At 42.8% G+C, this 25,337-nt stretch overlaps 1 long non-coding RNA gene across 1 annotated transcript; it reads right to left on the bottom strand.

Annotated features, from left to right (window-relative positions):
- Positions 1–1,076: 1,076 nt before the first annotated feature.
- LOC123335044 lies at positions 1,077–16,847 on the bottom strand. The gene is made up of 3 exons (XR_006553322.2): positions 16,392–16,847; positions 2,490–2,924; positions 1,077–1,656 (listed from the first exon to the last, which is right to left on the bottom strand). It is a non-coding gene; the product is annotated as an uncharacterized LOC123335044 (long non-coding RNA).
- Between the last annotated feature and the right edge of the window lie 8,490 nt (positions 16,848–25,337).

The raw sequence follows: 25,337 nt of genomic DNA, 5'->3' as shown, positions 1-25,337 counted from the left end.
AACAGTGGAGATCTGCAGCTACCTCGGGCCACGTCTTGCCATTTTGATCCTCTGGCCTGTACTTTGTTCCTCTTCATAATTTTAGGGTCTCAGGGAGGAGGCAGGTGACTGCTGTCGGCTATGGATGCAATAACGTGTGGACATGGGAACAGGCTTCTTCTCACAGGGACTTTGGCCTCACAGGGGAGACAGACTCCAATAAAAAAAAAATCCACTTGTGAATAAACAGTTACAGGTGGAGAGGAGTACCCCAAAGGTAGTAACTCCATCCTGTAAGAGCTTATGAAAAAGAAACTGACCCAGGCTTGGTGGTCAGCAAAGGCGGGCCTCCAGAAAGAGGGCCCAGCTTGTACTGGGACCCTGAGACAAGACTGAACAGGATGGAGGAGCAGGCCAGTGTGGCCGGAGCAGAGACTGTGAGAGGGTCACAATGCAGAGAGTCCAGGGGGGTGGCAAGCAGCAGGGGCTGGCATGTGGGGTCTTGTTGGCCAAGCTAAGGGTTTGGATTCTATCTCAACCCTAGGGACACCGTTATGGGCTACTAGACCCAATTTCAGTTTCTGAGTTTCTTTATCGAGGAATTTCAGTTATTTGTATGGATTGATATTTCACTGACTTTTCTTCTTCATTAAGTTGTTCCAAAGAACCAAGAAAAAAAAAATTCCTATCATGTATTGATCTATCTATCTATCTATCTATCTAAAACCTATCATTCTACTTAGCAATTATCATATGGGTCTATTGGATCTTTTTAGAGATCAAAGCGACCTTTTAGTATCTAAGCAGTCTTTGGGGATCCTGCTCTCTGTGTTATAATATTTTGCTATTGTATCATTCTATAACTTAATTATTAATAATTCCAATCTATGCTCAAGCAATACTAAGGAAAACAGAAGGTGGATGGAATACATAGATCAATGAAGTAATAATGAAATAAATCATCGTTATTACCTCACACTTCAGTTTTCTCATTGCTTTGCCAAAGGCATTGTCTCTCATAAAGGTATAAAAGGAGTCTAATGAAACCATCTTTGTAGGACAGTTTCAGGTTTTTTTAAATTAAACTTTTATTTTGAAATAATTTTAAATTAGTATGTTGTTGTAAGAAATGATACAGAAAGATTCCACATACCCTTCACCCAGTTTTTCCTAATGGCAGCATCTTGCAAATCTACTGTGTAGTATCTGAGCAGGAAATTGGCATTGTAACAATCCAGCAGTCTTACACGTTTAGTTTTTCATGAAACAAAGTTGAGAGTTCAGCATCTTAAATTTCCACCAGAATAGCAAAGACCAGAAAATTGACAGAGAAAGTCATGTCAGAATTTTTATTACAGTTTTCTAGTTGGCAAACCTGAGCACACTGCAATATCTGTAATCCTCAGTTTCCTCATCTAAATGGGTACACCCCGACGTAGGTGGGGATGTAGTACCTGCCTCATAGGGCCTCTGGAAGGTTGGATGAGATGAAGCCTTTGGCACAGTGCCTGGAGTATATGAGACATTTGCCAAGGGTCTGCCCTACTCCACTCGACCAAGCTTGTTACTCTTGTGGCTGTTTCAGGGAATCATCTGTCAGCGCAGAGGCAGAAAGTGTGGTCCTGGAACAGGCTTGCCTCTGAGCTTCTTGGACTCTCACTTCCTGGAGACTGATCTCTGTGGGGAAACAGAAGCCACAACAGTGGCATGTGAAAAATCTCCATTATTAATGGGCAATGTGAGTGTTTACCAGGCCCTTTTCTTATGGTCTGTGAGTGCGGGCCAACCATCCTTTTCCACATCCTTGGAGCCAGATGTGCTTCAGAATTTGGAATTCAAAGGACCCAACGCCCTGAGAGTAGGATTGAGTCTTGATAAGGAATTGGAGGCCCGGAAGTTACTGAATCAGATCTGGTTGCTTGCTACTCAAAAATCAATACTCAAGAGAGAGACAAATGTTGGTAGAAAGAAAAGTTGCTTTTAACCAGAATGCTGGAAGTGGAGTAGAGATGGTGGACTCAATGTAACCAAAACCACCTCTGAAGATTTTGTTTGAACCTGAAAGTTTTAAAGGGAAAAGAGGAATAATCCTTTGAGAAGAGATAGACGGGTCTTAGGCTGAGCAGCTGGAATCTGTCTCCTATGGACAGATACTTCACGATAAAGATAGTGGCTGGGGCAAGGAGGAGCCGAGTCCTGCTTGGATGAAGGATAAAGAGACCACATGATTCTCATCCTTGAGGCCAAGGAGACCTCCCACACGACACGTGTGCAGAAAGGTTTCTCAGGGGTCAGAGAAGGGAGCAGGCATCGCGCTGTAATGTGTTCGGTCAATTTCCCGGAGACCCTCGCTCTAGAATCCATCTTGGCTAAAAGACACACGTGCACACAGAGGAGGGCCCTGAGCCAGATCACACGTGGACTCAATGCCAGACAAGCAAGGTGATTGGCCAAAGGAAACCCAGAAGAACCTCCCCCGTGTAAGCCCTCGGTTCTTTTTCTGAACTCACCTGCGTGTCCATCTGCAGGTACTTTTTTTTTTTTCCTCCTGATAAACACTTTACTGATTTCATGACTTTCCTTCTCTTTGCTGATATTCCTTCTTCAGAGCAGACAAAGAGCCCGGGCTCTGCTCCTAGCTAACCGTCCCTGGTGGGTCCAGTGGTTAGGATTTGGTGCATTCACCACCATGGTCTGGGTTCAATCCTTGGCTGTGGAACTGAGATCCTGCTTCAAACAGCCACCCTAGATCCATCTCAGTTGATCGCTGAGATAGGAGGTCAGGGCTGTTGCCATGCCCCACTTTGGGCAGGCTTGTCCACTCCTTGAGATCTCTGCCGAGGTATTCTCTTGTTCATACAATTTGTGAGATCACCGAAGAGAGAGCGAGGAAAGAGAATCTGGTCATCTGTTAATTACTTATTCTTCCTTTCTACTTCCTGGATCTATGGAAAGAACCAGCAAGTGAGGCAAAGCATTGTGTGATTAAAAGATTTGAAAGGTGTGCGTGGGCCAGAGATGCGTAGAGTGTGGGGGTGCCTGGTTTGAAAGCAGTGACAATACAGCTCTGCTGAAGGAAAGGGACTCCCACTGAGGGCAGTTTCCTGCAAAGAGCTGCTTACAGAGACACAGCTGGATTTCAGAGTAAGTGTGTGCAGTAGCTCCTCTTCCTCACCTACTTTTGAATGGGGTTTTCTGTAGTGGCCATCCCATACCTGTCTTGTATAGGGTGTATGTTGGGTGTGATGGGGGAGGGGAAAGGAAGCTGATGACTTGTCTCTTTAATCAACAGCTCTCTAATTTAAGATCTCGTATTAAAGGAGAGGCACCCAATGAATGACACCCAACGGGTCTCGTCCACGCCTGAACGTGATGTAGATGGCGAGATCAAGCGCATGCTGTGGTGGCTGGAGACAGGTTTCTCATAAGGGCCAGTCCCTGCCCAGGCCCTCCGGCAAGTTGCTCTGATGGGACGCACACCCCCGTGCAAACGCACCGTCTGCAAAGAGACCTGCGGCTCAGCCTTCCAGGGCCTGTGGCTCTCGCCTAAGTTTCTCAGATGGTCCTTGTTCACATTCTCTCAGCCACAGAAGGAGTAACTGCTTTCTGCAAAATTGCTACTATAAGCAGATAGGTTAGGGGGTCCCCAGACAAAGAGAACAAGGAATGGTTTTCTTGATATAAGAGAAGTCATTTTTGGCCCAAGTCATTTTATAATCAAAGCCTGGCCTCATTGCTTGCCCTTGAACATATCTTGGTAATTAACGATCTTAAGGAACAAAGGCATGAAGGAATAGAAAAGAGGCAGCCAAACAATAGTACAGTGATAAATCAGAGTCCTAGTACTTCCTCAAAGGATATTCATAAACATATATCTTTGATTGCAGAAACAGAGACCCCCCACACAGGTGGAGGATGGAATGACATTGACTCTCCTTACTTCAGTTAACTAAAGCCTGGACTCTGTCAGCCTTTGTCAAAGTTCTATGCTGAATTCTCCTCTGCTCAAGCCCCTTCATGAATATACATGTACCCTGAGCTTAACACTTCCCCAATTTTGCTGTTCAGGGAAACACTGCTTTGGGAAAGATCTTTGGTATTCTCCTTACTTGCTTCAACTAATAATAAATTCTTCCTTCTTCTGCTCTTTGGTTTGGTTGTGCCTATTGGCTCGACACCCACCAAGAGGCAAACCCAGTTTTTGGTTAACACTATGTCTGTAGGACTGAGAACCCTTAAAAATTGTCTTGTAATAGTTTACCATCTATTAAGAGCTAGCATTTCATCACATTTAATTTTCCTATTCAAATTACTGGTATGCTTTCTATCTCCTAGTAACTTCTATGTCGTAATTTAAATAAATTTTTTATTATACAATGTAGTTAAGTATGCCAACTGATTGTAGGATCTGTGACAAAGAAAGAATTGTTTATGTTGTTTCCAGCACAGGAAGTAACAAGTTCTTGGGACTAGATGATAGGTGACAGGATCCTAATTGTTTTCATAATTATGGCATCCCCTTTGCTGACATCCAAAATAGCACTCACAATCTCTTTCTGGGTAGCCACTTAAAAGTGCCTCCACTCTACAAATTCCCAAAGGTGTGCTGATTTAAAAACAAAAAAACTGCAACCTAAAAGTTGAAGGTTATATTTTATTTGGTGGACGTTTTGAGGACTTAAGCCTGGGAGACAGTCTCACAGATGGCTCTGAGGGAACTGCTCTGAAGAGCTAAGGAAGAAGCCAGGATGCATAGGATTTTGGCAACAAAATTCAGGTAGTTGTAACATCAAAAGATTACTATTAATTAAAGAAAAGCCAAACATTTCAAGTTAATGAATTTAGTGCTTTCCTATGTATATGAAGATGCAAGAGTCTGGGCTCATTGAAGTCATCTTTTGATATGTATCTCAGCTACCTGGAGCCAGTATCCTGCTTTTCTCCAATCTGAATCCTCTCAGGGTACACAGTCAGGGCAGGCTGCGGTGGCTGCTGGCTTGATGGCTTGACGGCCTCAGCATCCTTTGTTTGTTGACGTGGCTGCCAACCTTCTTTGTCCACATGTGAAATGTGTCGTGATATCAAATGCAGGATCTCAAACTGACTTATTCAGTAGAAACTGAAAATATGATTGTTTCCCCATTTTCCCAGAGCAATTATATTTTGCTATAGCAGATATTCCTTTGTCCAATAGGTTGCAATTGTGTTGGTTTATACACAATTTTTCCTAGGCAGGGGGAGCCAGGTTATATAAGCAGAATTAAAAACCTCAGCAGGAAACAAAAGGCAAAGCTCTCAGATGGCTACTACCCAGGCAGAAGCCTTTTCAGCTCCATCTGAAGCAAACTGACAATGAACGCCTGCATGATTTGCACCCTGCTTGATGGTTGTACCCCTTTCTCTGCTGACCCTACGTAAGAGCAGCCACTGGCTCAGTGAATGGGGAGAGCCCCTGCTTGTCTCAGAATGCCATCCAGAATCCCCACATGGTGTGTTTGTGCATTTACCAATATCTTCTGAGGCAGCCTCTTAGACATCAGGGAAAACTGCCAAGGTAATGATTTCAAGGTAACAATGATCTCTTTTGTAGGCCTTTGGTGACAAAGTTGCTTAGGTTCTAAGTAATCCACTCACAGCCATGTTTTCCCCCATAATTCTTCAGTGCTTAATTTTTCAGAATGCCAGTTTTGCCAGAAACATATATTATGTGTAGAAGGAATGCATACTGTATAGTAGTAGAAGTAATACATTTTATAACAAATGCTAGAGAGGATGTGAAGAAAGGGGAACCCTCCCACACTCTTGACAGGAATGCAAATTGGTGCAGCTTCTATGGAAAATAGTATGGAGATTCCTCAAAAAACTAAAAGTAGAGTTGCAACATGACCCAGCAGTTTCGCTCCTGGGCATATTAATACGCCTGTGCTGCAGAGAAGAACCAATTCTGACTCCATTTGGGAAATGTTTCTTTGACTTGCTTTTCGTTGCTGTTGTTACTATAATCATGTATAATGACCTGCCTCAAAGGACTCTTTTTCTTAAGAAAAAGAAATGCAAAAAGGTAAAATGGTTGCCTGAGGAGGTCTTTCAAATAGTTGAGAAAAGAAGAGAAGTGAAAGGCAAAGGAGAGACATACCCATCTGAATGCAGAGTTCCAAAGAAGAGCAAGGAGAGTTAAGAGGCCTTCTGAAGTGAACATTGCAAAGAAATAGAGGAAAACAATAGAATGGGGGAAACTAGAGATCTCTTCAAGAAAATTAGAGATACCAAGGAAACATTTCATGCAAAGATGGGCACAATAACATACTGTTAACCTACCTAACATATGCTTAGGTCCACATAGTATGGACGTAATAGAAGCAGATTATATTAAGAAGAGGTGGCAGAAATACATAGAAGAAACTCCCTCCCATCTCCCTCCCCATCCCACCCCTCTAGGTTGATATAGAGCCCCTGTTTGAGTTTCCTGAGATATACAGCAAATTCCCATTGACTATCTATTTTACATATGGTAATGTAAGTTTCCATGTTACTCTTTCCATACATCTCACCCTCTCCTCCCCTCTCCCCATGTCCATAAGTCTATTCTCTATGTCTGTTTCTCCATTGCTCCCCTGTAGATAAGTTCTTCAGTACCATTCTTCTAGATTCCGTATATATGTGTTAGAATACAATATTTATCTTTCTCTTTCTGACTTACTTCACTCTGTATAGTAGGTTCTAGGTTCATCCACCTCATAAAAACTGACTCAAAGGTGTTCCTGTTTATGGCTGAGTAATATCCCATTGTGTATATGTACCACAACTTCAAAAGGGAGGGGATATACGTATGCCTATGGCTGATTCATGTTGAGGTTTGACAGAAAACAAAATTCTGTAAAGCAATTATCCTTCAATAAAAAAATAAAAATAAAAAAAGGTACAACCCATTAAAAAAAAAACAACAAAAAAACACCATATGACCCAGCAATCCCACTCCTAGGCATATACCCTAAGGAAACCAAAATTGAAAGAGACACATGTATCCCATTGTTCATTGCAGCAATATTTACAATAGCTAGAATGTGGAAGCAACCTAGATGTCCATCGGCAGATGAATGGATAAGAAAGTTGTGGTACATATACACAATGGAATGGCACTCAGCCATAAAAAGGAATGCATTTGAGTCAGTCCTAATGAGGTGGATGAACCTAGAACCTATTGTACAGAGTGAAGTAAGTCAGAAAGAGAAAGATAAATATCATATTCTAATGCATACATACAGAATCTAGAAAAATGGTACTGAAGAAGTTACTTACAGGGAAGCAGTGGAGAAAGAGCCATAGAGAGTAGACTTATAGACATGGGGAGAGGGGAGGAGAGGGTGAGATGTATGGAAAGGGTAACATGGAAACTTACGTTACCATATGTAAAATAGATAGCCAAAGGGAATTTGCTGTATATCTCAGGAAACTCAAACAGGGGTCTGTATCAACCTAAAAGGGTTGGATGGGGAGGGAGATGGGAGGGAGTTTGAAAAGGGAGGGGATATATGTCTACCTGTGGCTGATTCATGTTGAGGTTTGACAGAAAACAGCAAAATTCTGTAAAGCAATTATCCTTCTGTAAAAAATAAATTAATTAAAAAAAATGAAGACAAAAAAAATTACACAGAAGAACTGTATAAAAAAAGGTCTTAATGACCTGGATAACCACAGTGGTGTGGTCAGTCACATAGAGTCAGACATCCTGGAGTGAGAACTAAAGAGCCTCTTGATGAGGGTGAAGGAGGAGCGTGAAAGAGCCAGCTTAAGACTAAATATCAAAAAAACTAGGATCATGGCATCAGCCTTATTACTTCATGGCAAATAGAAGGGGAAAAGGTGGAAGTAGTGACAGATTTCCTCTTCTTGGGCTCTGAAATCTCTGTGAACAGTGACTGCAGTTATGAAATCAGAAGACGACTGCTTCTTGGCAGGAAAGCGATGACAAACCTAGACAGTGTGGTGAAAAGCAGAGACATTGCTCCTCTGACAAAGGCCCATGTAGTCAAGGCTACGGTCTTCCCAGTGGTCAGGTATGGTTGTGAGAGCTGGACCGTAAAGAAGACAGAGGGCCAAAGATTTGATGTCTTTGAACTGTGGTTCTGCAGAAGACTCCTGAGAGTGTCTTGGACTGCAAGATCAAACCAGTCAATCAATCTCAAAGGAAATCAACGCTGAATACCCATTGGAAGGACTGATGCCAAAACTACAGTATTTTGGTCATCTGATGTGGAAAATTCTGAAAGAGATGGGAATACCAGACCACCTGACCTGCCTCTTGAGAAACCTGTATGCAGGTCAGGAAGCAACAGTTAGAACTGGACATGGAGCAACAGACTGGTTCCAAATAGGAAAAGGGGTATGTCAAGGCTATATATTGTCACCCTGCTTATTTAACTTCTATGCAGAGTACATCATGAGAAACACTGGTCTGGAAGAAGCACAAGCTGGAATCAAGATTGCTGGGAGAAATATCAATAACCTCAGATGCAGATGACACCATCCTTATGGCAGAAAGTGAAGAAGAACTAAAGAGCCTCTTGATGAAAGTGAAAGAGGAGAGTGAAAAAGTTGGCTTAAGGCTCAACATTCAGAAAACTAAGATTATGGCATCTGGTCCTGTCACTTCATGGCAGATAGCTGGGGAAAGAGTGGAAACAGTGTCAGACTTTATTTTTCTGGGCTCCAAAATCAATGTAGATAGTGATTGCAGCCATGAAATTAAAAGACGCTTACTCCCTGGAAGGAAAGTTATGACCAACCTAGACAGCATATTAAAAAGCAGAGACATTACTTTGCCAACAAAGGTCCATCTAGTCAAGGCTATGGTTTTTCCAGTGGTCATGTATGGATGTGAGAATGGACTGAAGAAAGCTGAGCACCGAAGAACTGATGGCTTTAAACTGTGGTGTTGGAGAAGACCCTTGGGAATCCCTTGGACCGCAAGGAGATCCAACCAGTCCATCCTAAAGGAGATCAGTCCTGGGTGTTCATTGGAAGGATTGATGTTGAAGCTGCAACTCCAATATTTGGCCACCTGATGTGAAGAGCTGACTCATTGGAAAAGACCCTGATGCTGGGAAAGATTGAGAGCAGAAAGGGATGACAGAGGATGAGATGGATGGATGGCATCATCCACTCGATGGACATGGGTTTGGGTGGACTCCGGGAGTCAGTGATGAACAGGGAGGCCTGGCGAGCTGTGGTTCATGGGGTTGCAAAGAGTCGGACATGACTGAGTGACTGAACTGAACTGAACTTATGTGAACAGCTGACTCACTGGAAAAGTCCCTGATGCTGGGAAAGATTGAAAGCAGAAGGAGAAGAGGGCAGCAGAGGGTGAGATGGTCGGCCAGCATTACCAATGCAATGGAGATGAACTTGGGCAAACTGGGAGTTGGTGATGGACAGGGAGGCCTGGCGTGCTGCAGTCCATGGGGTCACAAACAGTCGGACACGACTGTGAGACTGAACAGCACACCAACATTTGAATTTCTGGCTTCTCTTGGGGAAAAAAAAACACTAGTCTCGTATTCTCTTCTAGGAGCAACCATCTAGGGCTGAGCATCACTGTCCTGGCTCTGTGGGACTCCCCAGTGCCAGTCCTCCATTTCAGCCTGTTTCTCATGCTGATGTTCTTTGCCTGGGGGTTGGAACTAACGTGGGTGGACGGACTCAAGGAGGCTTCAGACTGGAAATCGTCAGTGGAAATCATGCTCTCAGCGTCTCCCGGTGCCAGGTTCATAGCAGGCACTCAGTGATAAATAAAAAGGGCTCACACGCCCTTCCTTGGAGAAGGCAATGGCACCCCACTCCAGTACTCTTGCCTGGAAAATCCCATGGATGGAGGAGCCTGGTGGGGTGCAGTCCATGGGGTCGCTAAGAGTCGGACACGACTGAGCGACTTCACGTTCACTTTTCACTTTCATGCACTGGAGAAGGAAATGGCAACCCACTCCAGTGTTCTTGCCTGGAGAATCCCAGCGACGGGGGAGCCTGGTGGGCTGCCATCTATGGGGTCGCACAGAGTCGGACACGACTGAAGCGACTTGGCAGCAGCAGCAGCAGCAGCACACGCCCTTCCTAGGGTGATCTTCCGATACTCACCTGTAGTTCCACAGGGAGACACACGGTGGTGCTGTGGTCTCAGAAACCCACATGGGCCCGCGGCGCAAACAGCATCAGTCCTGGTTTTCCTTCCTGGCCTGACTGTATTCCATCTGTCCTGACTGTGCGCAGGTAACTTCAATAGTATGTCATAATTTTACATATATCCTAATGTATATGTCTTTTCAGTTCAATTCAGTTGCTCAGTTGTGTCTGACTCTTTGCGACCCTATGAACCACAGCATGCCAGGCCGGCCTACCATCACCAATTCCCGAAGTCCACCCAAACCCATGTCCATCAAGTCGGTGATGTCATCCAACCATCTCATCCTCTGCCGTCCCCTTCTCCTCCTGCCCTCAATCTTTCCCAGCATCAGGGTCTTTTCCAGTGAGTCAGCTCTTCACATCAGGTGGCCAAATATTGGAGTTTCAGCTTCAACATCAGTCCTTCCAGTCCTTCCAGTGAACAGGACTGATCTCCTTCAGAATGGACTGGTTGGATCTCCTTGCTGTACAAGGGACTCTCAAGAGTCTTCTCCAACACTACAGTTCAAAAGCTTCGATTCTTCAGTGCTCAGCTTTCTTTATAGTCCAACTCTCACATCCATACATGACCACTGGAGACACCATAGCCTTGACTAGACAGACCTTTGTTGGCAAAGCAATGTCTCTGCTTTTCAATATGCTGTCTAGGATGGTCATAACTTTCCTTCCAAGGAGTAAGCATCTTTTAATTTCATGGCTGCAATCACCATCTGCAGTGATTTTGGAGCCCAGAAAAATAAAGTCAGCCATTGTTTCCACTGTTTCCCCATCTATTTGCCATGAAGTGATGGGACCAGATGCCATGATCTTAATTTTCTGAAATGTTGAGGTTTAAGCCAACTTTTTCACTCTCTTCTTTCACTTTCATCAAGAGGCTCTTTAGTTCTTCTTCACTTTCTGCCATAAGGGTGGTGTCATCTGCATATCTGAGGTTATTACATACATCCTAATGTATGTGTCTTCATCTGTCTACACACACACACATGCATATGCAATATGGAAGTTTAAAATTAGAAGATATATAATTGTATATATGAATACGTATAAGGGCTTCCCAGGTGGCGCTAGTGGTAAAGAACCTGTCAATGTGGGAGACATAAGAGATGCAGGTTCAATCCCTGGGTCAGGAAGACCTCCTGGAGGAGGGCATGGCAACTCACTCCAGTATCCTTGCCTGGAGAAGAATTCCCATGGGCAGAGGAGTCTGGTGGGCTACGGACCATAGGGGGCAAAGAGTTGGACACAACTTAAGGGACTTAGCATGCACACACACATATTAAAGGCTTCCCTGCTGGCTCAGACGCATGTAAAATAACATATATGTGATTAAAATATACATATGATTTGTACATATATAAGGATATATAATACATATGGCTAAAATATATTTAAAATTAGATGCATGTCAATATGTATTATTTATTAAAATATATGATTAAGATATATGTGAAATTAGGGCATAATATTGGATATATATCTAATATTTATAAAAAATTAAGATATATATATAATTTTGTATATCAAGTATGGTTAGAATATATTTAATGAACTGTCAACTATATGAATTTGTAAATAATTGAAAGCTTTGGCCTTTTTAAAAAAGTTCATGTATTTATTTTAATTGGAGGATAGTAACTTCACAATATTGCCATGGTCTCTGTCACTTCAACATGAATCAGCCACGGGGTGCACATGGGTCCCCATCCTGAAACCCCTCCCACCTCCCTCCCCACCCCATCCCCTGGGTTGTCCCAGTGCACCAGCTTTGAGTGCCCTGCTTCATGCATCAAACTTATACTGGTCATCTATTTTACATATGGTAATATACATGTTTCAATGCTATTCTCTCAAATCATCCTACCCTCCCCTTCTCCCACAGAGTCCACAAGTCTGTTCTTTACATCTGAGTCTCTTTTGCTGCCTTGCATATAGGATCGTCATTACTGTCTTTCTAAATTCCATATATATGCATTAATATACTATATTGGTGTTTATCCTTCTGACTTAATTCACTCTATATAATAGGCTCACTTTCGTCCACCTCATTAGAACTGACTCAAATGTGTTCTTTTTTATAGCTGAGTAATATAACAAGATGGGGAAACAGTGTCAGACTTTATTTTTGGGGGCTCCAAAATCACTGCAGATGGTGACTGCAGCCATGAAATTAAAAGACACTTACTCCTTGGAAGGAAAGTTATGACCAACCTAGGTAGCATATTCAAAAGCAGAGACATTACTTTGCCAACAAAGGTCCGTGTAGTCAAGGCTATGGTTTTTCCAGTGGTCATGTATGGATGTGAGACTTCGACTGTGAAGAAAGCTGAGTGCTGAAGAATTGATGCTTTTGAACTGTGGTGTTGGAGAAGACTCTTGAGAGTCCCTTGGACTGCAAGGAGATCCAACCAGTCCATTCTGAAGGAGATCAGCCCTGGGATTTCTTTGGAAGGAATGATGCTAAAGCTGAAACTCCAGTACTTTCAACACCTCATGTGAAGAGATGACTCATTGGAAGAGACTCTGATGGTGGGAGGGATTGGGGGCAGAAGGAGAAGGGGACGACAGAGGATGAGATGGCTCAATGGCATCACTGACTCAATGGACGTGAGTCTGAGTGAACTCTGGGAGTTGGTGATGGACAGGGAGGCCTGGCGTGCTGCAATTCATGGGGTCGCAAAGAGTCAGACAGGACTGAGCAACTGAACTGAACTGAATATAACAAGAAGAGAGGCTAAAGGCAAAGGAGAAAAGGAAAGATATACCCATTTGAATGCAGACTTCCAAAGAATAGCAAGGAGAGATAAGAAAGCCTTCCTCAGTGATCAATGCAAAGAAATAGAGGAAAACAATAGAATGGGAAAGACTAGAGATCTCTTCAAGAAAATTAGAGATACCAAGGGAACATTTCATGCAAAAATGGGCACAATAAAGGACAGAAATGGTATGGACCTAACAGAAGCAGAAGATATTAAGAAGAGGTGGAAAGAATACACAGAAGAACTGTACAAAAAAGATCTTCATGACCCAGTTAATCACAATGGTGTGATCACTCACCTAGAGCCAGACATCCTGGAATGTGAAGTCAAGTGGACCTTAGGAAGCATCTCTATGAACAAAGCTAGTGAAGGTGATGGAATTCCAGCTGAGCTATTTCAAGTCCAAAAAGATGATGCTGTAAAAGTGCCACACTCAATATGCCAGCAAATTTGGAAACCTTAGCAGTGGCCACAGGACTGGAAAAGGTCAGTTTTCATTTCAATCCCAAAGAAAGGCAATGCCAAAGAATGTTCAAACTACCACACAATTGCACTCATCTCATATGCTAGCAAAGTAATGCTCAAAATTCTTCAAGCCAGGCTTCAACAGTAGGTGAACTGTGAACTTCCAGATGTTCAGGCTGGATTTAGAAAAGGCAGAGGAACAAGAGATCAAATTGCCAACATCTGCTGGATCATTGAGAAAGCAAGAGAGTTCCAGAAAAACATGTACTTCTGCTTTATAGGCTATGCCAAAGCCTTTGACTGTGTGGATCACAACAAACTCTGAAAAATTCTGAAAGAGATGGGAATACCAGACCACCTGACCTGCCTCTGGAGAAATCTGTATTGCAGGTCAAGAAGAAACAGTTAGAACTGGACATGGAAAAACAGACTGGTACCAAATCGGGAAAGGAGCATGTCAAGGCTGTATGTTGTCACCCTGCTTATTTAACTTCTATGCAGAGCTGCTGCTGCTAAGTTACTTCAGTCGTGTCCGACTCTGTGTGACCCCATAGATGGCAGCCCACCAGGCTCCCCCGTCGCTGGGATTCTCCAGGCAAGAACACTGGAGTGGGTTGCCATTTCCTTCTCCAATGCATGAAAGTGAAAAGTGAAAGTGAAGTCACTCACTTGTGTCTGAATCTTAGGGACCCCATGGACTGCAGCCCACCAGACTCCTCCGTCCATGGCATTTCCCAGGCAAGAGTACTGGAGTGAGCTGCCGTTGTCTTTTCCCTATGCAGAGTACATCATGCAAAATGCCGGGCTGGATGAAGCACAAGCCAGAATCAATATTGTGGGCGAAATACCAATAACTTCAGGAATGCATATAATACCACCCTATGGCAGAAAGTGAAGAGAAACTAACGAGCCTCTAGATGAAGGTGAAAAAGGAGAGTGTAAAGACTGGCTTAAAACTCAAAATTTAGAAAACAAAATCATGGCATCTGTTCCCATCACTTCATGGCAAATGGATGGGGAAACAATGGAAACAGTGTGAGACTTTATTTTTCTGGGCTCCAAAATTACTGTGGATGGTGACTGCAGCCATGAAATTAAAAGACACTTTCTCCCTGGAAGAAAAGCTATGACCAACCTAGATAGCATATTAAAAAGCAGAGACATTCTTCTGCCAACAAAGTTTTGTATAGTCAAAGTTACGGTTTTTCCAGTAGTCATGTACGGGTGTGAGAGCTGATAGGTAAAAAAGGCTGAGCGCAGAAGAATTGATGCTTTTGAACTGTGGTGTTGGAGAAGACTCTTGAGAGTCCCTTGGACTGCAAGGAGATGCAACCAGTCCATCCTAAAGGAAATCAATCCTAAATATTCATTGGAAGGACTGATGCTGAAACTGAAGCTCTAATACTTTGGCCACCTGATGTGGAGCGCCAACTCATTTGAAAAGCCCCCGATGCTGGAAAAGATTGAAAGCAGGAGGACAAGGGGACAACAGAGGATGAGATGGCTGGATGGCATCATTGACTGCATGGACATGAGTTTCCGCAGACTCTGGGAGGTGGTGAAGGACAGGGAAGCCTGGCGTGCTGCAGACCATGGGGTTACAAAGAGTCAGACATGACTGACCAACTGAACAACAGCAGCGAAGCTGCTCAATATTGTTGTGTTAGGGCTGAGTTTACTGAGTGCTGCTTTTTAAATGCTTTACAGGTATTAATTCATTTAATCCTTAATTAGTGCCTTGATTTGGGTGTGGTAATTGTCCCATTTTTACAGCTGAGGAACTTGTAAAGCCACCGAGAGTGACGGTAACCAGTCAAGGTCCAACATCTGGGTCATGGTGGAGCCAGGAACCCAGAGCTCATGTGTTTAACCCAGGTTATACACAAACTTAGTTCAGTTCAGTTCAATCACTCAGTCACGTCTGACTCTTTGCGACCCCATGGACTGCAGCATGTCAGGCTTTCCTGTCCACCACCAACTCCTGGAGTTTACTCAAATTCATGTCCATCAAGTCAGTGATGCCATCCAACCATCTAATCCTCTGTCGTCCCCTTTCCTTGCACCTTCAATCTTTCCCAGAATCAAGGTCTTTTCAGATGAGTCAGTTCTTTGCATAAGGTGGCCAAAGGATTGGAGTTTCATCTTCAACATCAGTCCTTCCAATGAACACCCAGGCCTGATCTCCTTTAGGATGGACTGGTTGGATCTCCTTGCAGTCCAAGGGACTCTCAAGAATCTTTTCCAACACCACAGTTCAAAAGCATCAATTCTTCGGTGCTCAGCTTTCTTTAAAGTGTGAGACTAAATTAAAGTGTGAGATTCTCACATCCATACATGACTACTGGAAAAAACTTTATTTTCCTTTAGGGTTTCTTTTTCATTTTTAGATTTTCTGTTACTACCTTAAAATGTGTGTGTGTATGTGTGTGTGTGTGTGTGTGTGTGTGTGCATGCAACATATAAGGTTAAAATATAAATTCAGCTGCACAGATAAATTGTGGAATAAAGAAATATATCATCAAAACAGCTAAATATAGAGGGCTAAATATACAGCCCATATATATATGGGCTCCCCTGGTGATTCAGATAGTAAAGAATCTGCCTGCAATGTGGGAGTCCCAGGTTCAATCCCTGTGTCTAGAAGATCTTCTGGAGAAGTGAATGGCTCCTCGCTCCAGTACTCTTTCCTGGAGAATTCATGGACAATGGAACCTGTTGGGCTACAGTTCATGGGGTCACAAAGAGCTGGACATGACTGAGCCACTAACACATACACATCACTGAATCACTTTTCTGTACAGCAGAAATTAACATAGCATTGTAAATCAACTATACTTCAATAACATTTTTTAAAATTGAGAAAGAAATTGGCCAAGAGTCATACAGTTCGTAAGAGGCAGGGTCAGGATTTAAACCCGGAGCTCCAGGCTCAAGAGTCCCTGCTCTCGAGCACTAGACTAAATCTCCTCCCTGTGTCTTTTTCTTCCAATGTGATGAGGTCTTCCAAGCACTTACCTTCTTCTGCCTCTACCTGTCCAGTGGGAAATTCAGCTTCAGGCATCACCAGGATTCTCTTCTCATCTCCGTAGGGTCAAATAAGAGCCCTCTACTTGGAGCAGGAGGGACTCCTGAGTGCAAGGTGCCCCCAGCTGGGCCGTAGCCCCCTGGTTCCGCAGTGGTGGCCACCCCCTGGCTGGTTCCCCCATCTGCACCCCGCAGAGCAGACGGGCACCCTCCGGGCTGGCCCAGGCTGCAGATTCGCCCTGCTCAGGCCTCTGTACCAGCCCACATCTCCTGGGGCCCAGTGGGCCGCCGGGCCTCATACCTCAGGCCTTTTCTGCCTCCCTTCTCCAACCCAGGTAATGGCCTCTGTTGCTTCTTCCTCAGACACCCAGCTGAAGCCTCAGCTGTGTTGAAACAGGATTTTCACTTAGTTGCTCAGGTTGCCTCGGGGAGGGGAAAGGCATCAGTATCTTAGCACCAATTGCTCCCACAAGGGGGGAAGTGGGGAAGGACAGACTGATAGCAAGCATGTTTATAGGGCTTCCCAGGTGGTGCCAGTGGTAAAGAGCCCTTCTGCCAATGCAGGAGACATAAGAGACGCGGGTTCCATCCCTGGGTCAGGAAGATCCCCTGGAGGAGGATAAATCTCCTTTCCTATTGCAAATTCCCGGAACCATGTGAAGTAAGCAAATCAGGAGTGGATGGAAGTCAAGCTGAGAGAGCTTATGGAGAAGAGGTAGAAAAGCAGGAATCACCTGAGGCTGATGGTTAAAGATATCTGAACCCCACTCCAAACTTACGGCATCAGGATTCCCTAGAGGATTTTATGAACACTAATGTTTGAGGTCCTTGGGTGTGCTGGGTCTGGACAATTTTTGCTTCACCCAGGAGCTGGCATCCTACTCTGACCAAAGAAAGTTAAGTAATATATAAGGACCACCAGGATGGCCAGCGCAAGCCTCCTGAATGTGCCCCAGTTGCAAGGGATGACAATGATGCGTGTGTGTGTTGGGGGAGTTGTTTCTGGGGGTTATTCTCAGCAGAGCAGTTAGAGGGAAAGCAGTTCACTTGTTTATTAAAGTTTTAAAACAGGAAACTGTTCAGGAAAATTATCCAAAAGTTGGGAATAAAGTAAAAAGATGATTGTCGTTGTTGAGTTGCTAAGTTGTGTCTGACTTTGTGACTCCATGGACTGTAGTCCACCAGGCTCCTTTATCCGTGGGTTTCTCCAGGCAAGACTACTGGAGTGGGTTGCCATTTCCTCTTCCAGGGGATCTTTCTGACCCAGGAACTGAACCTGAGTCTCCTGCATCTCCTGCATTGGCAGGCGGATTCTTTACCACTGAGCCAGTAGGGAAGCCCCTAAAAAGACTATTATCTGACAGATTCCCAGGTGGTGCTTTGGTAAAGAATCTGCCTGCCAGTGCAGGAGAACCAAGAGCCAAGTTTGATCCCTGGGTGGGGAAGATCCCCTGGAGAAGGGCGTGGCAAAACCCATTTCAATGTTCTTGCCTGGAGAATTCCATGGACAGAGGAGCCTGGCGGGCTGCACTCCATGGGATTGGAAAGCATTGGACACAACTGGGCATGCATAGCTGATTTACAGTGTTGTGTTAATTTCTGCTGTACATAAAAGTGATTCACGTATACATAAAAATACATTCTGTTTTCAAAACATTCTTTTCTATTATGGTTTATCACAGGATATTGAGTACAGTTTCTTATTGTGAATAGTGCTGCTTTGAACATAGGGGCGCATGTATCTTCTTGAATCACAGTTTTGTCTGGATATATGGAGCTTCCCAAGGGGCTCAGTGGTAAAGAATCTTTCTGCCAATGAGGAGACTTGGGTTCAGTCCCTGGGTCAGGAAGATCCCCTGGAGAAGGAAATGGCAACCCACTGCAGTATTCTTGCCTGAAGCATCCCATGGACAGAGGAGCCTGGCGGGCTACAGTTCATGGGGTCGCAAAAGAATCGGACACAACGTAAGGACTGAGTGTGCACATGTGCTGGGTGTACACCCGGAGTGGGATTGCTGTATCATATGGCAGCTCCATGTCTAGCTTTGTGAGGAAACTCTATACTGTTTTCCATAGTGGCTGCACCACCAACTTACATTCCACCCGACGGTGGAGGAGGCTGCCCTTTCATCTACACCCTATCCAGCGTCTATTGTTTGTAGACTTCATAATGCTGGCCATTCTGACTGGTGAGGTGATACCTCACTGTAGTTTTGATTTGCGTTTCTCTCATTATTAGTAATGCTGAACATCTTTTCATGCGCTTTTTGCCATTTGTATGATTATCTGGCATTTTCATGCCGTATTAGGGGATTTTCTAATAAGCCTGCCTCAGGGTCATTTGAGTCCCAGGGAAGAGAGCTTCAACTTGCTATTCAAAATTTGATCCCATTTGTTTCACAACTCTGAAAAGTTAAATATTAAGTTGTATTAAACTTTGAAAGCACATATATATTTTTTCCTTGTCCACTGGAGAAAATAACCCCAAAGATTAAGGTTTTATTGCCATGTAGCATGTTAATTAACTTTGTCTCTGGCTTAGCACTCCTATTTCAAATTTCTGGAAATTTATTCCAGAAATTTCTCAAAGCCTGTTGGGACTGGCTTTGTCTTCCTGCTAGTTTCTGCATTAATGAATTGAATAAAACTTTGAATGTGCTTATTATCTATTCAAAGATTATGATAACCTTCAAATTTGCTCTCAGCAAAACACAGTGGGAATTTTTAAGTCTGAAGAGGCAGTAAACGGGAAACCAGTCAGAGACATAAGAGTAATGTTGAGGTGAACAGTTCAGGATGAAGGTTAGAAACACGGAGAGGCTGTCAAGTGTCATTCTGTTTGGGTGCCCCTCCCTCCCCTGGGTGGACCAGGATTGCTTTAAGGTACCGTTCTGGACCAGCCACACAATTCTTCCCTGTTTGGAAGCTCAAAGCCAAGTTCTCTGCTCAGCTGCTGTTCCTTTACTCAACCGGAAGTTTATTTTCCTCCTTTCTCGCCTCTTTGTCACTTGGTCTCTCTCTTTTTGTTCTGTGTTTATTATTTGAGGTACCTTCTTACTATGGAAAGTGAAAATGAAAGTGTCAGTTGCTCAGTCGTGTCCGACTCTGCAACCTCATGGGCTGTAGCCCGCCAGGCTCCTCTGTCCATGGGATTCTCCAGGCAAGAATACTGGAATGGGTAGCCATTTCCTTCTCCAGGGGATCTTCCCAATCCAGGGACTGAACCCAGGCCTCCCGAATTGTAGGCACATTCTTAACACCCGAGCCACTTAAATTCCTGTTATAACTAAGCAGAGAAAAATTAACGCATATCTCCTTCTTTGCAGATAGATTCTTTACTGTCTGAGCCTCCAGGGAAGCCCATGAATAAAGGTAGATGCCTCAGGACTACACCCTGACCTATGATGACGTGGTTGTTCACAATTATTAGGCTCTTTGTCTTTATTTTATTTTAGTTTTTGGTTAATATCTGTGGGCTTTTCTGGTGGTAAAGAATCTGCCAGTCAATGCAGGAGATATGGGTTCAATTCCCGATCTGGGAAGGTCCCCTGGAAAAGGAACTGGCTACCCACTCCAGTATTCTTGCCTGGGAAATCCCATGGACAGAGGAGCCTGGTAGTCCATGAGTCGTAAAGAGTTGGACATGACTGAGCGATGGAGCATGCGTGCACATATGAACACAATAATATCTATAATATCCAATCTATAGAAGCTAGAGCTACACATTTAAATATAGGTATTTGCCATTATGTTAGACGATAGCCAGTCTCAGACTTAATGTACCTAGTTAGACATTTATACTTAAACAGGCAAAAACAGGCAGAGGGTTCTCATGAGGCAGTCTCTCAGTCGTGTCCTACTCTTTGTGACCCCATGGACTGCAGCACGCCAGGCCTTCTTGTCCATCACCAACTCCAAGAATCTACCCAAACTCATGTCCATTGAGTCGGTAATGCCATCCAACCATCTTATCCTCTGTCATCCCCTTCTCCTCCTACCCTTAATCTTTCCCAGCATCAGGGTCCTTTCAAATGAGTCAGTTCTTCGCATCAGGTGGCCAAAGTATTGGAGTTTCAGCTTCAACATCAGTCCTTCCAAGGAACACTCAGGACTGATCTTCTTTAGGATGGACTGGTTGGCTCTCCTTGCAGTCCAAGGGACTCTCAAAAATCTTCCCCAACACCACAGTTCAAAAGCATCAATTCTTCAGGTTACAGTTAATTTACAGGTCTCTTGTTTGTCAGGACAGAAAGGGCTGGTTGTTTGTCTTGTTGAAACTCCTCATCACACCTTGCACAAAAGAATGCCTCTCCTCTGGCCAATGTGACTGTGTTCCAGGGGCAGGCTTTGGTTCACTATTTAGGTGAGTGAGGGGACCAAGAATCCTTCTAAATCAGGACTTGGACATAGAATATTTCAGAAGCAATACTCAGGGGAATAGTCCCAAAGTACACTAGGCTTGTTAAATTCTTATACTCTGTTTATACAGTAATGGGAATGTTTCTAGTGTTTCTGGCAAATCCATGCATCTAGAACATCATGGATTTTACAAGAGAAATTCTATTCCCAACAGTCACTATATCTGCTGTTAGTTGTAAATAGAGACAGCCGAAGCCCTGGCTGCAGCCATCTCTAGTATGTGACCTTTTGATTAAATGCTACTTAACATTAGGGTCAGCCACTTCTCCTAGGGTAGTACAGTTGAAAAGTACAATCCACATGCCAGACTGTGGGAAAGTTTTAAGGAATTTACTAATGCATCACATCCAGGATATGGGAAAACTCAACTGTGCTCTCTCTGGCTGATGTAAGAATGAATATCTTTGAATCAGCTTGGACTAAAGTTAAATTTAATAATTTCCATGGCAGTACATTGGAAAGAATAGTAAACTGCCAGTGCGAGTGCTTTTGAGAAGGCAAAGCACTGCTTTATATAGATTAGGAAGATTAGTAAATGCTTATACACCAGTTGCGAAAAAAAAAAAAAAATGTGGTTGAACTTATTTTTAACCTGTATCTTGTCACCAGAAAGTTGATTTTCAGGTCAAGTCAGATTTCTACAAGACAGACTTTCCTGTAATAGTCAAAAGTTTATTTAATAAAAACCTTGGGAAGACCATTGACTAGTAACTTTGAGACCATTCGTTTGTGTTACAAGGAACAAAATTTGTGGGAGTATTTATTACAGACAACGTTGTTTATCGCTTAAAACTGTACACTATGCTTGTCACTGGACACTGACTTTATGGCTGCTCTTGAGATCACTGATCCCCTGACCATGGACCTCTTAATCGTGTTGTAATTAACTAGTCATTACATGAAGCTTGAGCAATTGTCTTGGAGTAAGGAATGCTATTTTTCCTTTCACAAATTCTATCTAAGTAAGCATTAAATGTGACTTTGGCAGGTGAAGACCCAAAGCCAATTCTCTTTCTTGCAGAATGGATTTAGACATGTTTTCCTGAAACTGGATGAATTTGTGTAACAAAATTACTCAACATTCTGGATACAGTTTTGAAAATGTTGATATCATATGAATGACCAAAAAGCTCCAGTTTTGGCTGTGCAAATGTAAGCTATTTTTTGTTGTTGTTGTTCATATATGTTTGATTTCTCAGCCTTTCTTGTATGCTTTTTGTCATGGGCACATCAATTTTGTATTTCCAAAGGACATAGCTTTTGAGATTAGCCTTGGATTCCAAGAGGCCAGAGGAATGAACGTCGCTCCCACTGTGGATGCTCAGCTAGCATTTAGTGGTGATGACTGGGGATCTTCACCTCCTTGGGGATCCAGTTTGGGGGTGAGGATGGAGGGAGATAGTTTTTTTTTTAATTAATTAATTTTTTTATTGAAGGATAATTGCTTGACAGAATTTTGTTGCTTTCTGTCAAACCTCAACATGAACCAGCTATTGGTATACATATATCCCCTTCCTTTTGAATCTTTCTCCCATCTCCTGCCCCATCCCACCCCTCTAGGTTGATACAGAGCCCATGTTTGGGTTTCCTGGGATATACAGCAAATTCCTGTTGGCTATCTATTTTACATATGGTAATGTAAGTTTCCATGTTACTCTTTCTATGCAGCTCACCCTCTCCTCCCCTCTCCCCATGTCCATAAGTCTATTTTCTATGTCTGTTTCTCCACTCCTGCCCTGTAAATAAATTCTTCAGTACCATTTTCAAGATACTGTATATATGCGTTAGAATACAATATTTATCTTTCTCTGAGTTACTTCACTCTGTATAATAGGTTCTAGGTTCATCCACCTCATAAGAACTGACTCAAAGGTGTTCCTTTTTATGGCTGAATAATATTCCATTGTGTATATAAACCACAACTTCTTTATCCATTCATCTGTCAATGGACATTTAGGTTGCTCCCATGTTCTAGCCGGAGAAGGCAATGGCACCCCACTCCAGTACTCTTGCCTGGAAAATCCCACGGATGGAGGAGCCTGGTAGGCTGCAGTCCATGGGGTCGATAGGAGTCAGACACGACTGAGCGACTTCACTTTCCCTTTTCACTTTGATGCATTGGAGAAGGAAATGGCAACCCCCTCCAGTGTTCTTGCCTGGAGAATCCCAGGGACGGGGGAGCCTGGTGGGCTGCCCTCTATGGGGTCGCACAGAGTCGGATACAACTGACGCGACTTAGCAGCAGCAACAGCAGCAGCAGCAGCATGTTCTAGCCCTTGTAAATATTGCTGCAATGAACAATGGGATACATGTATCTTTTTCAATTTTGCTTTCCTCAGGGTATATGCCCACGAGTGGGATTGTTGGGTCATATGGTGCTTTTATTCCTAGTTTTTTTTAAAGGAATCTCCATACCATCTTCCACAGTGGTTGTATCAATTTACGTTCCCACAAGTAGTGCCAGAGCGTTCCTTTTCTCCACACACTTTCCAGCATTTATTGCTTGTAGACTTTTTGATGATGGCTATTCTGACCAGTGTGAGGTGATATCTCATTATAGTTTTGATTTGCATTTCTCTAATAATGAGCGATGCTGAGTATCTTTTCATGTGTTTGTTAGCCATCTGTATGTCTTCTCTGGAGAAATATCTGTTTAGATCTTTTCCCCGCTTTTTGATTGGGTTGTTTGTTTTTCTGGCATTGCGTTGTATGAGCTTGTTTTATATTTTGGAAATTAATCCTTTGTCAGTTGTTTCATTTGCTGTTATTTTCTCTCATTCTGAGGATTGTCTTTTTACCTTGCTTATAGTTTCCTTCACTATGCAAAAGTTTTAAGTTTAGTCAGGTCCCGTTTGTTTACTTTTGTTTATATTTCCATTACTCTAGGAGGTGGGTCATAGAGGATCTTGCTTTGATTTATGTCATTGAGTGTTCTGCCTGTTTTCCTCTAAGAGTTTTATAGTCTCTGGTCTTACATTTAGGTCTTTAATCCATTTTGAGTTTATCTTTGTATATGGTGTTAGGAAGTGTTCTAATTTCATTCTTTTACATGTAGCTGTCCAGTTTTCCCAGCATCATTTATTGAAGGGGCTGTCTTTGCCCCATTGTATATTCTTGCCTCTTTTGTCAAAAATAAGGTACCCATAGGTGCATGGGTTTATCTCTGGGCTTTCTATCTTGTTCTATTGGTCCATAGTTCTGTTTTTGTGCCAGTACCATACTATCTTGATGACTGTAGCTTTGTGGTATAATCTGAAGTCAGGAAGGTTGTTTCCTCCAGCTCCATTCTTCTTTCTCAAGACTGCTTTGGTTATTCAGAGTCTTCTGTGTTTCCATATGAACTGTGAAATTTTTTGTTCTAGTTCTGTGAAAAGTGCCATTAGTAATTTGATAGGGATCACATTGAATCTGTAGATTGTGTTTGGGAGTAGAGCCATTTTCACAATATTGATTTTTCCTACCCAGGAACATGGAATATCTCTCCATATGTTTACGTTGTCTTTGATTTATTTCATTAGTGTCAATTTTCTGTGTACAGTTCTTGTGTCTCCTTAGATAAGTTCATTCTTAGATATTTAATTCTTTTTGTTGCAATGGTGAATTGGATTGATTCCTTAATTTCTCTTTCTGATTTTTCATTGTTAGTATATAGAAATGCAAGTGATTTCTATGTGTTGATTTTATCCTGAAACTTTGCTTAAATTCACTGATTAGCTCTAGTAGTTTTCTGATACTATCTTGAGGGTTTTATATGTACAGTATCATGTCATCTGCAAACAGTGAGAGCTTTACTTCTTCTTTTCCAATCTAGATTCCTTTAATTTATTTTTCTTCTCTGATTGCTGTAGCTAGGACTTTTAGAACTATGTTGAATAACAGTGGTGAAAGTTGTCACCCTTGTCTTGTTCCCAATCTTAGGGGGAATGCTTTCAGTTTTTCCCCATTGAGAATAATGTTTGCTGTAGGCTTATCATATATGGCCTTTACTATGTGGAGGTAGGTTCCTTCTATGCCCATTTTTTGAAGAGTTTTTATCATAAATGGGTGCTGAATTTTGTCAAAGGGTTTTTCTGAATCTCTTGAGATTATCATATGGCTTTTATCTTTCAATTTGTTAATATGGTCTATCACATTTATTGATTTGTGTATATTGAGGAATCCTTACATCTTGGAATAAACCCAACTTGATCATGGTGTATGAGCATTTTGATGTGTTGCTGAATTCAGTTTGCTAAAATTTTGTTGAGGATTTTTGCATCTATGTTCATCAGTGATATTGGCCCATAGTTTTCTTTTTGTGTGTTGTCTTTAGCTGGTTTTGGTATCAGGATGTTGGTGGCCTTGTAGAATGAGTTTGGAAGTGTCCCTTTCTCTGAAATTTTTTGAAAGAGGTTTAGAAGGATAGGCATTAGCTATTCTATAAATGTTTGATAGAATTTTCCTGTGAAGCCATCTGGTCCTGGGCTTTTGTTTTTTGGGAAATTTTTGATCACAGCTTCAATTTCAGTGCTTGTAATT

This window comes from Bubalus bubalis, chromosome 1 (assembly GCF_019923935.1).
Source record: "Bubalus bubalis isolate 160015118507 breed Murrah chromosome 1, NDDB_SH_1, whole genome shotgun sequence".
NCBI classification, from domain to species: domain Eukaryota; kingdom Metazoa; phylum Chordata; class Mammalia; order Artiodactyla; family Bovidae; genus Bubalus; species Bubalus bubalis.
The sequence above is the reverse complement of the archived record's forward strand: the minus strand, read 5'-3'. Positions and strand labels throughout refer to the sequence as shown.